The sequence below is a fragment of the Dipodomys spectabilis genome, unplaced genomic scaffold (assembly GCF_019054845.1).
Source record: "Dipodomys spectabilis isolate Male_0828 unplaced genomic scaffold, ASM1905484v1 ptg000198l, whole genome shotgun sequence".
Lineage (NCBI taxonomy): Eukaryota > Metazoa > Chordata > Mammalia > Rodentia > Heteromyidae > Dipodomys > Dipodomys spectabilis.
The window spans coordinates 196175-209031 of NW_024870875.1; positions in this window are offsets into that span (position 1 = coordinate 196175).

The following is a 12857-nucleotide window of genomic DNA, read 5'->3' on the forward strand; positions in this document are numbered from 1 at the left end:
TATCGCATTGAATTTGTAGATAGCCTTGAGAAGTATTGCCATTTTCACGATGTTGATCCTTCCAATCCAGGAGCATGGGAGGTTTTTCCACTCTCTAAGTTCTGTTTTGATTTCCTTTTTCTTGCTGCTTTTGTCAAGGAGGTTCAGATGTTTCATTAAATTGTTGGTTTCAGATTCTCCAATTTGTTGATGTAGGAACTCAGAGCTATAAACTTGCCTCTGAGTACTGCCTTTGCTGTGTCCCAGAGGAGCTGGTAAATTGTGTGTTCATTTTGATGAATATCATGAACATTTGAATTTCCTTTCTAATCTCTTCCATTACCCACTGGTGATTCAACAGTGTGTTGTTTAGCCTCCATGTGTTACACGGCTTTCTTTGGTGGCTTTTGGTGTTGAGTTCTACTTTTCTTCCATTGTGAGAATGCAGGGCATAACTTCAATGTTTCTAAATTTGGACAGGTTTGCTTTGTGACCTAAAATGTGGTCTATTTTGGAAAATATTCCATGTGCTGCTAAGAAAAACATGTACTCTGATGGGACTGGGAGAAATATTCGGTAGATTCCTGTTAAATCTAGTTGATCTGTGCAGTTGTTTAGATTTGCGGTTTCTCTGTTGAGTTTTATCCCCTAGTGGGGATAATGGTGTGTTAAAGTCCCCAACAATTAATGTCTTTGGATTTATGTGAGATTTGAGGGAAAGTATGGTTTCTTGGATAAATTTGGGTGCTCCATTGTTTGGTGAATAGATATTTAGAATTGTAATATCTTCCTGAAGGAGAGATTCCTTAATTAGTATGTAGCGACCTTCTTTATCTCTTCTCACTAATTTTAATGTGAAATCTATTTTATCTTATATTAGAATTGCAAGTCCTGACTGTTTATGCTTGATAGATTTTGTTCCAGCCTTTCATTTTCAGAATATATTTGTTTTTATGGGCAAAGTATGATTCTTGAAGGTAGCAGATAGTAGGATCTTGCTTTTTAATCCAACTAGACAGTCTATGTAACTGAAATGCAGAGTTTAGTCATTAATGTTGAGAGTTAGGACTGAGTGGTGTTTGGGAGTTCCTGACATGTTATCTACCTTCTTGGGGGATGCAAAAGTTGGGTTCTTCCTATACTTCTTGGATTCTCAGTTTGGGTGTGGTTTCTTGGCCTTTATTGTGGTCTTATTGGTTTTCTATGTGTAGAACATTAAGTAGCTTTTGTAGGGCTGGTTTGGTGGAGATATAGTTTCAGTTTTTCTTTGCTATGGAAGATTTTCATCTGACCTCCTGTTATGAGGAGAGTTTAGCTGGGTACAGCATTCTTGGTTGATAGTTGTTTGTCTTTAAGGCATGACATACATTATTTCACACTCTTCTTACTTTGTCTCTGCTGAGAAATCTGAGGTTATTCTAATTGGTTTCCCTTTATAAGTCATTGATCTTTTCTCCTTGACAGCTTTAAGAATCTTTTTTATCTGAATTGATCCTGTGTGGATTCTAATGTTATGGTAGGATGTCCTTTTCTGGTCTATTTGGTGTTCTAAAAGCTTCTTGTATCTGCATAGGCTTATCTTTTTGCATGTTTGGGAAGTTCTCTGCTAGGATCCTGTTAAATAAATTTCCTAGAACATTAACTTCTGTCTCTAGATGCTCACCTACACCAATTATCCTCAGATTAGGCCTTCTGATGGTGTCTTCCAAATGTTGAATAGATCTATCATATCTTGGATAGTTGTATGTTCTTTCTCTATAATATCTGGGCTATCTTCAATCCCCAAAATTCGATCTTCTGCATGGCCTAACCTACTGTCAAGAATTTATAATGTGTTTTTATTTCCTTTTCCCCAACTGATTTGTTTAGTAAGGCATCAAAAATGCATTCTTGAAAAGGTCAAAAGCTATGTACATATGACCATATAAGATGATGCTAAGCGAAATGAACCCCAAGACAGGGACACAAGTGGTTTTTTCTTTCTTGCTATTGTTTCTAACATATTTATAATGTACCATGTGATTTTTTTGTTTCTTTTTATGTTCCTCCCCCATGGTATAACCTCTGTTTTCACTGTATTTGTATTTGCACTGTATATACACTTCTCTAATTTGGGGAGGGGAAGGGAAAAAACAAAATGCTTAAATAGGGATACAGGTTGACCCATTGTAACAATCAGATGTGCAAGATACTATGTTGAAAATGAACTTTACAATTTTAGCAGGGAAGGGGTTGGGGGTGGGAGGTGGATGTAGTTGTGGAGGTGGGAGGGAAGGGATGGTAGGAGAAAAACAAAGGAGGAGGTAACAATGCCTGATAGGAAATGTACTCATTACCTTGTTCATGTAACTATAACACCTCTGTACAGTATTTTTACAATAAAAATGTATTAAAAATACATTCTTGAATTTTCTGAGTTCTCGTCACATGCATATAAGTATGTGCTTTGTTAAGTGTGTTAGCTTTATGGTGGTAACCATTTCAAAATGTTTAATATGAAAATATTATCTAATATTCCTTCAAAATATCTAATTTTCTGTATAGAATTGACTTAGCTAAGGATTAAATATTTTGAAAATTGTATCCATGCTTCCATAAACTTATTTTTGGAGAGTTATGCATTTTAGAAATGTGTTCAACAGATTCTTAGTCGAAGGTATGATAAAATGCACATTTTAAAAATAGGAAATTCACTAATTGTTGTCACAGTTATGAAATACCACTAAAAATTCTCAACATTTAGAGAAGCCAAATTTCCTGGTACAAGTCATACATTAGTAAGATTATTTGTGATATTTCATTTCATGAAAGTGACTGTAGTTTTCAATTATATCAAATCAATATTAAGTTACTGACTTTTTACATTTTCATGAGAAATAGAAAAATTACATAAGTTCTTGTCAAAAAGAGTTCAGCATAATGAAACTGTAATATTCACTATGAGTAAATAAGGATGGCATAAAATTTTATTTGTAATGTTTAAGTTTACATTCCTTATATATTTATGTTGAATAATAAAATGTTAGAAAGGAAAACATTAACATTGTTTCTTTTCTTCATGATATTTATCAAAGGGCTTTTCATCTGAGCAGCCTTTCATCTGAACAGCACAAATTGATCTCCGTAGGAAACTTAGTCATAGGATTTGGCTTTGGACCTCAACAGAGATTCAATCCTCCTTAGTAGGGGACATGATTTGTCCTGTTGTTGCTATGTTTTATTAATTGACTTTGTCTCCATTCAAATGGAAGTTGTCCTGGATCCTATTTGCATTTGTCACTTACATAGTTTCTGTATTATACCACACCAGTGTACTATATCATTCATAGTCCTTTCATCCTTTACTCTATCAAACATATTTACCTGCACCTTCACCTGGTCATGACCTACAGGACTAGCTGTTGGTGGCCATCACACTTGTATTGCTCAATTGAACACACAGTGCACAAGGCTGTCTTCAGAATCACCTCTCTTATGCAGGAGTCCAACATTACCTGTCAGAAGTATTTCTGCTCAGCACTGTAAGGGACTTCACATCTCTCACACTGTCCACTATCACAACTCAGGCATTCTACCTCACTAGGTGTGGAACTTCTTTTCCAGTGATTAAACCAACAGGCTTGCATAGCTCCTTCATGTCTTTGCCAAGAGGCTAAATCCAGTGCCTTAGGAGGGTCCTCCAGTACATAAACTACCTGTCCCTTCTCTATTTCTGCCCTTAGTTGTGTACTTTCTGCACATAATCCCAAGCAAACCCTCTGGCTCCACCTCATGTCTTAGCTGAATTTGTACCTTCTGCTCACACAGCAGGCATAGAACTTGCCTGACTCAAGTATCTTGCAAATCAGTCCTTGTCCAGTGGCCTCCAAATGATGAGAGAGCAAGTCTCTGGGAGTGAAGGAAATGTAGGAATTGATCCCAATCAATAAGAGCCACTTCTGTAGTCTCAGACCCAACAGGAGAATTACTGAATCAAGATTTTCAGGCACTTGTATCCAGGTGTCCTCATTTTGTAATTCAGAATTTTATTAGTACTGAATCAGGGCCCTGACACTAGCATTAAAATATGCTCATGGGTGCTAGCCTTGGACAAATAGGCTCAGGGACAATGCCTAGGCCTTGAGTTTAAGACCCAAAACTAAACAACAACAACGAACTTTTCATGGACAATTACTCTTCTAATCTCTGTTACTCCCAAGATGAAGTTGTGGGTTGCAGTCCTTCTCATCCTCTGTCTGAAAAGATGTAAGGTTTCTTATTTTTACTTTAAAGAACTTGAAAGTATACCAGTCTGATATATTGACTATGCAATATAATTTTGCCTGAAGAAAACAGGTGGAAAATGTTCTTTGTGGTTTCTTTTCCATTTTTCAAAATCAAAGCCTTCTCATGGAAATACTTCCTAATTCTAGAACGTAAAACTTGCCTTCAAATTGCCTGAAGTGACAGGATTTTATAAATCAAATGGGAAAATTTGTATTATCCATTTCTGTCCTTATGCCTTATGCAATCTTTAGGCATATTAACAGAGGTAGGACCACCATCCTGTCCGTAAGAAGCTGAGTGTATCCATACCTAGGTGGGGGCATCTGGGTTTCTGATACTCATCAAAATAGTGGGTGATAGAAAAAGCTAAAGTTCTGATTTTTGGCTAGTTGAAAGGTCGACAAGCTTTAGCTTCAGAAAACCATGCTTATCAACCATTTCTTTACAATCTCTTGGCTGAATTACTTTTGAAATGTATGACAGAAATGACTCCATTTGGAATCTGACAACATCCCCTGTCTCAATGCTTATTTCCATACTATTAGAATCTGAATGGTTCTTCATCACTGGAATAAGCTTTGTCCCTAGAGGCCTTTTTTGTTGCCTGGATGTGATGTCCCAGTAGTTCTTATCCAAAGTTGGAGTGAAATGACAGTTTAGAAGGGACTCGGTGCTAAAAAGACATCTTATGATCTAATTAGGAGAAAAACAATTTAGAAGGAATGTCTCTTATACTAGTCTTGAAGTCTATTAGGGTAGTTTTCTTTAAATACATATTTTATTGTAAAAATACTACAGAGGGGTTACAGTTACATGAGTAAGGTAATGAGTACATTTCCTATCAAGCAGTGTTGACTCCTTCTTTGTTTGTCCTCTACCATCTGTTCCTTCCCACCTCCACAATTACTCCCCTCCCGCCCCCCATGGCTCCCCGCTGGGTGAAGTTGTAAAGTTCATTTTCAATATAGTGTCTTATACATCTCATTGCTACAATGGGTCAACCTGTATCCTTATTTAAGCATTATTTTTCCTTCCCCTCCCCAGATCAGAAAAGTGTATATACAAGATGCAGGTCACTGGAATCAAATACAGTGAAAACAGGGATTATACCATGGGGGAGGAACATACCAAAGAAACAAAAAAAAAAAACACAGTACATTTTAAATACATTAAAAACAATAGCAAGAAAGAAAAGATCCTTTGTTCCCTGTCTTGGGGTTCATTTCCCTTAACATCATCTTATATGGTCATATGTACATAGCTCTTGACTTTTTCTGCTTGCCTTAGACATACTTTTTTATTGCAAATAAGGGAAACCATGGGACCTATGTTTCTTTGGGCCTGGCTTACTTCATTTAATATAATTCTTTCCAAGTCTTTCCCTTTCCTAACAAATGGGGCAATGTCCTTCCTGATGGAGGCATAGAATTCCATTGTGTGTGTGTGTGTGTGTGTGTGTGTGTGTGTGTGTATCACATTTTCTTGATCCATTCATCTACTGAGAGGTATCTGGATTGGTTCTACATCTTAACTATGGTAATAATGCTGTGATAAACATAGTTGTGCTGGTAGCTTTAGTATAGGTTTGTTTGTGATCGTTTGGGTAAATGCCCCAAAGTGGGATTGCTGGGTCATAGGGGAGCTCTAGGTGGAGTCTTCTTTTTTTGGGGGGTGGAGGGTGAGGTCGTGGGGGCCTGAACTTTGGGCCTGGGCGCTGGCTGTCCCTCAGCTCTTCAGCTCAAGGCTAGCACTCTACCACTTGAGCCACAGCACCACTTCCGGCTTTTTTCTTTTTGCTTATGTGGTGCTGAGGAATCGAACCCAGGGCCTCATGCATGCAAGGCAAGCACTCTACCACTGAGCCACCTTCCCAGCCCTATGTGGAGTCTTTTGAGGAACTTCCATACTGCTTTCCAAAGTGGTTGAACAAGTTTACATTCCCACCAACAATGCAGTAGAGTTCTTGAGGGTTAATTTCAAACCCTGCTACTTTACCAAAGTTTCAAATCAGCTTGAGTAATTTGGGAGTGGAGTCCATGGGATTCTTTAAATACACGATCATGTCATCTGCAAAGAGGGAGAGTTTTTAAGGTGGTTTTTTATCTCCCTGTTGTTACAGGTAAGAATACATGTAGGGGAAGGGGAAGGTTAATGAAACACATTATAAACCTACATGGAAAGTAACAATGAATCCTTTCCTCCTATATATGTAAGTTAATAAAAATAAATAAACGCATAGAAATTTAAGAAGCAAGGTTCATTAACCTCTTTAACTCAGAAGGTAGTAGATTTATAAAGAATTTTCCTTATTCCTGCATACAAGGCTTATATTAACTTGGGGAACAGAAATGAATTAAACATACAAGAGAGCAAGCAATATTTAGCATATCACTCTACAATTTTTTTTCTCAGACATACAGGGCACAAAGTATGTTAGAATCACTTAAAATAATAGTTGTTCACTGTGTTATAAGATACAATTATTTTGCTTAAGTAAAAAAACTCTTCCTTAAAATCAGTTGCTTAAGAAAATATTTATTAATGGCAGAACAGTGTTCTTCAGATAGCCTCGTTAGTATAGAAAAATAGAATGAGGTGTTAATTAAAATATCATTTTGATAACTCTTGCATTATAGCTTACCACACACAATTATGTTATGATATAGAAAAATAGAATGAGGTGTTAATTAAAATATCATTTTGATAACTCTTGCATTATAGCTTACCACACACAAATATGTTATGAGCTCCTTATACTTTACTGTAAAACTTAGTAACTTTTGGGCTGGGAAGGTGGCTAAGTGGTAGAGTGCTTGCCTTGCATGCATGAGGCCCTGGGTTCGATTCCTCAGCACCACATAAGCAAAAAGAAAAAAGCTGGAAGTGGCACTGTGGCTCAAGTGGTAGAGCGCTAGTCTTGAGCTGAAGAGCTGAGGGACAACGCCCAGGCCCAAAGTTCAGGCCCCACGACCGGACCCAAAAAAAAAAAAAAAACTTAGTAACTTTTATTGCAACTTTTTGTTCTATACTATTCTCTGTGGGGGGGGGGGGGAGGGAGGGGAGCATTTTTGCTCACCACTAACCATATACCACTTGTTCCACAGCTCCACTTCTAGATTGTTTGATAGTTAATTGGACATAAAAGACCCAAATCCATCCTGCCTAGGCTGGCTTTAAACCGAGATCCTCAGCTCTCAGCCTCCTGAGTTGCTCAGATTACAAACATGAGCCACTGGTGCTCAGTCATTCTTTTGTTTAAGGAAAATCCTTTGGGACAATGCTTACCCTACAAAATCGTTTTATCCAAAAGCATTTCCTTTTATTATCTTAAGAATTTGTATGAAGGGTTTCCATTCTACAGGTCAGTTTGTGAGTACAGTGCATCTTCATCAATGTCACGCCTTTTATCATTCTCCCTATCTCTCCCAACCATAACAATTCCAATTCACCTTGATCATTTACATTCACTGAATATTGACTTCATTAACCCACCCTTCCTCTCTTTGTCTGACCATCTCCCCTTGATGTCAGTCCCTTCCCTTACCAAGGCATATTGCAGCTTCCTAGTTGTCATTATGTTAAACTGTGAGTTGTTCAGTGGAGTTGCAATATTAGAATCCTTCCCTGCACATACAATACTTCATTGTGTGTGTGTGTGTGTGTGTGTGTGTGTGTGTGTGTGTATGTGTGTAATTTAAGCCTTGCTGTCTTCCTGAGCCTTACTGACTTCACTAAACCTATTTTTTTTCCAGGTTCACACATTTCTCTGCAGCTATGTGTGAAATATGTATTTCCCAAAAGTTCTATTTTCTTTTTTTATTGTGAACATACTGAACAGAGGGGTTACAATTACATGGGCAAGATATTGAGTACATTTCTGATCTATTTGTCCATTGGAGGCATATGGGAAGTTTCTATAACTTGTCTGTGATGAATAGTTTAGCAATGAAATAGGTATGCAAATAATTTTCCTGTACCCTGATTTGTAATTTTTGGATAAATGCCCAAGAGTGGTATATTTGGATCATGATGCAGTTCTAGGTTTAGGGTGTTGTCTTTTGTTTTGGGGTTTTTTGCCAGGACTGGAGCTTGAACTCGGGGCCTGGGCACTGTCCCTGAGCTTCTTTTTGCTCAAGGCTAGCACTCTATCACTTGAGCCACAGACCCACTTCCATCTTTTTCTGTTTATGTGGTACTGAGGAATCGAGCCGAGGGTTTCATGCATGCAAAGCAAGCACTCTACCACTAAGCCACATTCCCAGCCCCTAGGTTTAGTTTTTTGAAGAATCTAAAAAGTTCCAGAGAAAGCTTTACCTGTTTAAATTCTCACCAACAATGTGATAGGGTTTCTCTTCTCCTACATCCCCAGAAGCAACTGTTGTTGTTTTTATTTTTCATAATTGCCATTGAGGTGAGATGGAATCTCAGTGATGCTTTGGTTTTCATTTCCTTCGTAGCCAGAGATATTGAGCATTTTTTCACACGTTTATTGTCCATTGTTACTTCTGATAACTATTTAGCTTGTTTGCCCATTTACTTATTGGATCAGATAATTTCTTTTTTGAGGGTTTAATTTCTTGACCTTTCTGTATATTCTCAATATTAAGTCCTTGTCAGCTGTACAGTTAACACAGTTCTTCTATTCCATAGGCTAATATTTATTTTAGTAAGTGCATCCTTTCTTGTGCAGAAACATTTTAGCTTGATGTAATCCTATGTGTCAATTCTCTCTCTGATTTCCTGAACCCCTGACTTCTACTCAAAAATTTCTCCACTATGTCCATGAGTTCACATATTCCTCCTACTCCTTGTAAGGTAATTTCAAGATTTCAGGTCTTACATTGAGGTTTTTGATACCTTTTGAATTGATAGTAGTAAAAAATGACAGAGGCATTCAGTTCTGCATATGGATATCCAATTTCCCTGGTCTGATTTTTTGAACAGATGATCTTTTTGTCAACTTACATTTTTGTACCCCTTGTCAAGTATTAGATGGCTGTAAGTATATAGGTTACCTCTGGGTGTTCTAGACTGTTACATTGTTCTTCAGGCCTATTTTTGTGCCATTACTAAGCTGTTTCTGTCACTATAGAGCGATAGCAAAATTGGAAGTCTGGAATTGTGATACTTCCAATACTGCCCCCCACATCTGGCTTGCTTTGGTCATTCTGGGTGTCTTGTGCAGTTTCCTATGAATTTTGGAATATAAATCTTAGGGATAATAAATATTGATCAGTGGATCATTTCCACCAGGTAACAACATAGTGTATGTTTGCTTGGACACAAGTGAACATATCAGATCTATCTTGGAAAGGTCTGAATGCACTGAAAGGGAAATGAGCTACCTGGCCCTGTATAGTGTGCTCTATGTAGCTCAGTGAAACCTCTAGGCTGACCATTTCACTATCTGCCAACTCAGAAACTAATTGTGACAATAAAAAAATTTTATTTATATTTCTATTTTTAAGTACTTGTATAAAGAAAATATTAGGTGATGAGAAGAAATGTTCTAAAAATATTGGCTGGGTCTTAACAGCTGTGATGAATGAGTTTGCAAGATAATGTAATAATCTTATTCTATGATTCTCTTGTTTTGGCCTAGTATAGCCAAAAGATTTTCTAAGAAAATTACGTAGTTAAATGTGAGAATAACGAACAGGAGAACCTTAAAGTTACATTGTTAGTGACCCAATGACTGATTCAGAAGAGAACATGATTATTTAACTTGCTATATGTGTGTATATGCTATGTACACATATAAATGTGTGTCTATCTTTTTTTTTTTTAGTTGGTCATGGGGCTTGAACTCTGGGCCTGGGCGCTCTCCCTCAGCTCTTCAGCTCAAGGCGAGCGCTCTACCACTTGAGCTACAGCGCCACTTCCAGTTTTCTGGTGGTTTATTGGAGATAGGAGTCTCACGGTCTCTCCTGCTCGGGCTGGCTTTGAACCGTGATCCTCAGAGCTCAGCCTCCTAAGTAGCTGGGATTACAGGCGTGAGGCACTTGGGCCTGGCTGAGTGTGTCTATCTTTTTAAAATTATTTTCCATACTTCTGAGATGATTGTTGACTTATAGGAGAATTGTAAAAGTAGTAAATTCCTGTATATTCTTAAGCTATTGTCTTGTTTTGATATCTTGCTGAAGAACACTTGTCAAAATCAAGACATTAACCTTGCTACAATGCTATCCTAGTAGAGTTAAAAGTAGATATTTTTGCTAATGTCTCTTACTGTTCTAGGATCCCATCCAGGGTCCCATCTTGAACTGAGTTGCCATGTCTCTTGTTTTATCTTCCAATCTGTGATAGCATGCTATACATAACAGGATACCTAATGTGTTAATGTGTTTCTGGTGTTGTTAATCTTGATTGCAATGTTAAGGTGGTGTTTGCTTGGATTTTCTTTTGTATGCTTGCAAAGTTTTCCTTTATAATTACTAAATATTTGCTAGATACTTTGAGACTATGCAGCTGTCCTGTTTCTGCTTACACTTCTGCAAGTATTTTTATGAATTGGCAGATCTTGCTTGTGGCATTTAAAACAGTAGTATTCTGATGGTGATGTTCTATTTCCCTTATACTTAATAATTGGAATTCTTCTATAAGGAAGAGTTGTTGCTGTTTCTGGATTTATATTTTTAATTATAATAAGATATATTCAGGATAGGTACAAACTTAGAACCTAAAATTGCAGGCCAAACTAAAATGAGTCCAAATAACCATGTCAAAAATACTAAGTAATCTGTCTGAGAAAATATAATTTAAGAAGGAAAATCATATTATTAGGAATTGGTTTAACTTTTGGCTTCAAATTGAAATTTTTTGAAACTTCACATCTGGACTTTTTTAAAGTGTCAAAATTTATATTACTTTGGGAGATCATTTGTGTCAACATCTTGAATAAAGTTTTAAAAAAAAGAAATTATTCAAAGCAGTTTATAAGTTCAATCCATCTTGATCAATGTCACCTGTTTCAACATCCTCCCCCATCCTTCCTAACCCAACCTCTCCCCTCATGACAACAAATGTATATTGATGAAATAAAAACTGCCTTTAAGCCCATGGCTTGAGGGTCAGATTCTAATAATCGTTAAAATGGGCCTATCAACAATGGCATTGCAGCTTTCCTTTTTGCAGGTTTTTTTGTTTTTTTTTTATTTTTTATTGTAAAGGTGATGTATAGAGAAAATGCAGTTACATAAGTCAGGTAAAAAGTGCATTTCCTTTGGAAGAGTGCGACTTCTCCCTCATTCTCTCCTAGGATTTCCCCTCTCAACTTCCTCCCCTTCAAGTCATATAATTCATTTCTAACACAAAGCTTTGAGAGAACTCAACCAAAGGCCCCTGGGTCAGTCCTGAAATCAGTTTTGACTCCTGAGGAAAGGTTGGTGGTCTTACAGGCCCCTGTGCCCTGCGTGGGCCCACTGGCCCCTTGGCCCATGCTGGAGTTATCATGCTGCACTGACAGCAGACTAATGGGCAGTAGAGGTCTTATTGTTGGCTTCTCCCCCTGTCCAAATGTACCTTCAGGTTTTGCCTATTGCATGAAGGCCTCAATCAATACTGCCATCTTCTCCTCAGCTGTCACCAAACCAAAATTTTCCTTCCAGAACCTTCTATTTTTGAGTTCTAGCCCAGCCTAGGGGCCTAACCAACTTCTGCCACACCAAATGAAGTCTCCATACAAAGTCTGTTTAATTTAGACTGAGCACTATAAAGAAATTGCTTGCTTTGGTTTATAGCTCATATACAAGTGAGCCAAAAGAGTTGGGCTGTAGGTGCCACAGATAATGGTCTTGTCAAAGTGCTGAGATCTCTGATTGTGAACTTCATGCAAGGATGTATGAGATCCAGAGACGTGAAAAAGTTAAATGAACTTCAAAATTCATGGAGGGGACAGAAAAGAGAAGTTAGGGTATGATGTGTTACAAAGAAGCAGAACAAACATTGTGATAATGGGGGGGGGGAACAAGTGACCTAGAAGTGCACAAACATAAAGATGTAAGAGTGCTTGGATGGTTCCTGAGGGTCTAGAGAAAATACACAGTGGCCAGTGCCCACTGTGCTCCACATCCCAGCTTCTATCCCTCCCACAGACTGAGATGCATTATTTCAGGTTCATGTCAGGAAGGAATCAGGGTTCACCTACCATCCTGCTCTCTAGAACTTTTGTCCTTTAGATTATGGTCAAGATTACCAGGGAACTGGAGCTTCTTGGTTGAATGCTAAGATCTCAGGAGAACAGTTTCTTCAGGGTCAGGACTTAGGGTTGTATTAACCACCCCTAGAGATGTTGGCTCTCTAAAGATTCAGTATGTTCTGTAACACAGACCAATATACTGTAACATTCCTTGAATGGTTATTGGAAATCTGAAAATCTAATTTACAATTTAAGTCTTTAATACAAAGGCAGAAATCCTCTAAAGTCTAACTGTGGATATTACTACAGGATGAGGTTTGTGGTAAGATCTTTGACGTTCTCAAAAATTACATAACTCAGTGACTGGGAATGTGGCTTAGTGGTAGAGTGATGGCCTAGCATGCATGTAGCCCTGGGTTTAATTCCTCAGTACCATACCGTATACACAGAAAAGTCCAGAAGTAGTGCTGTGGCT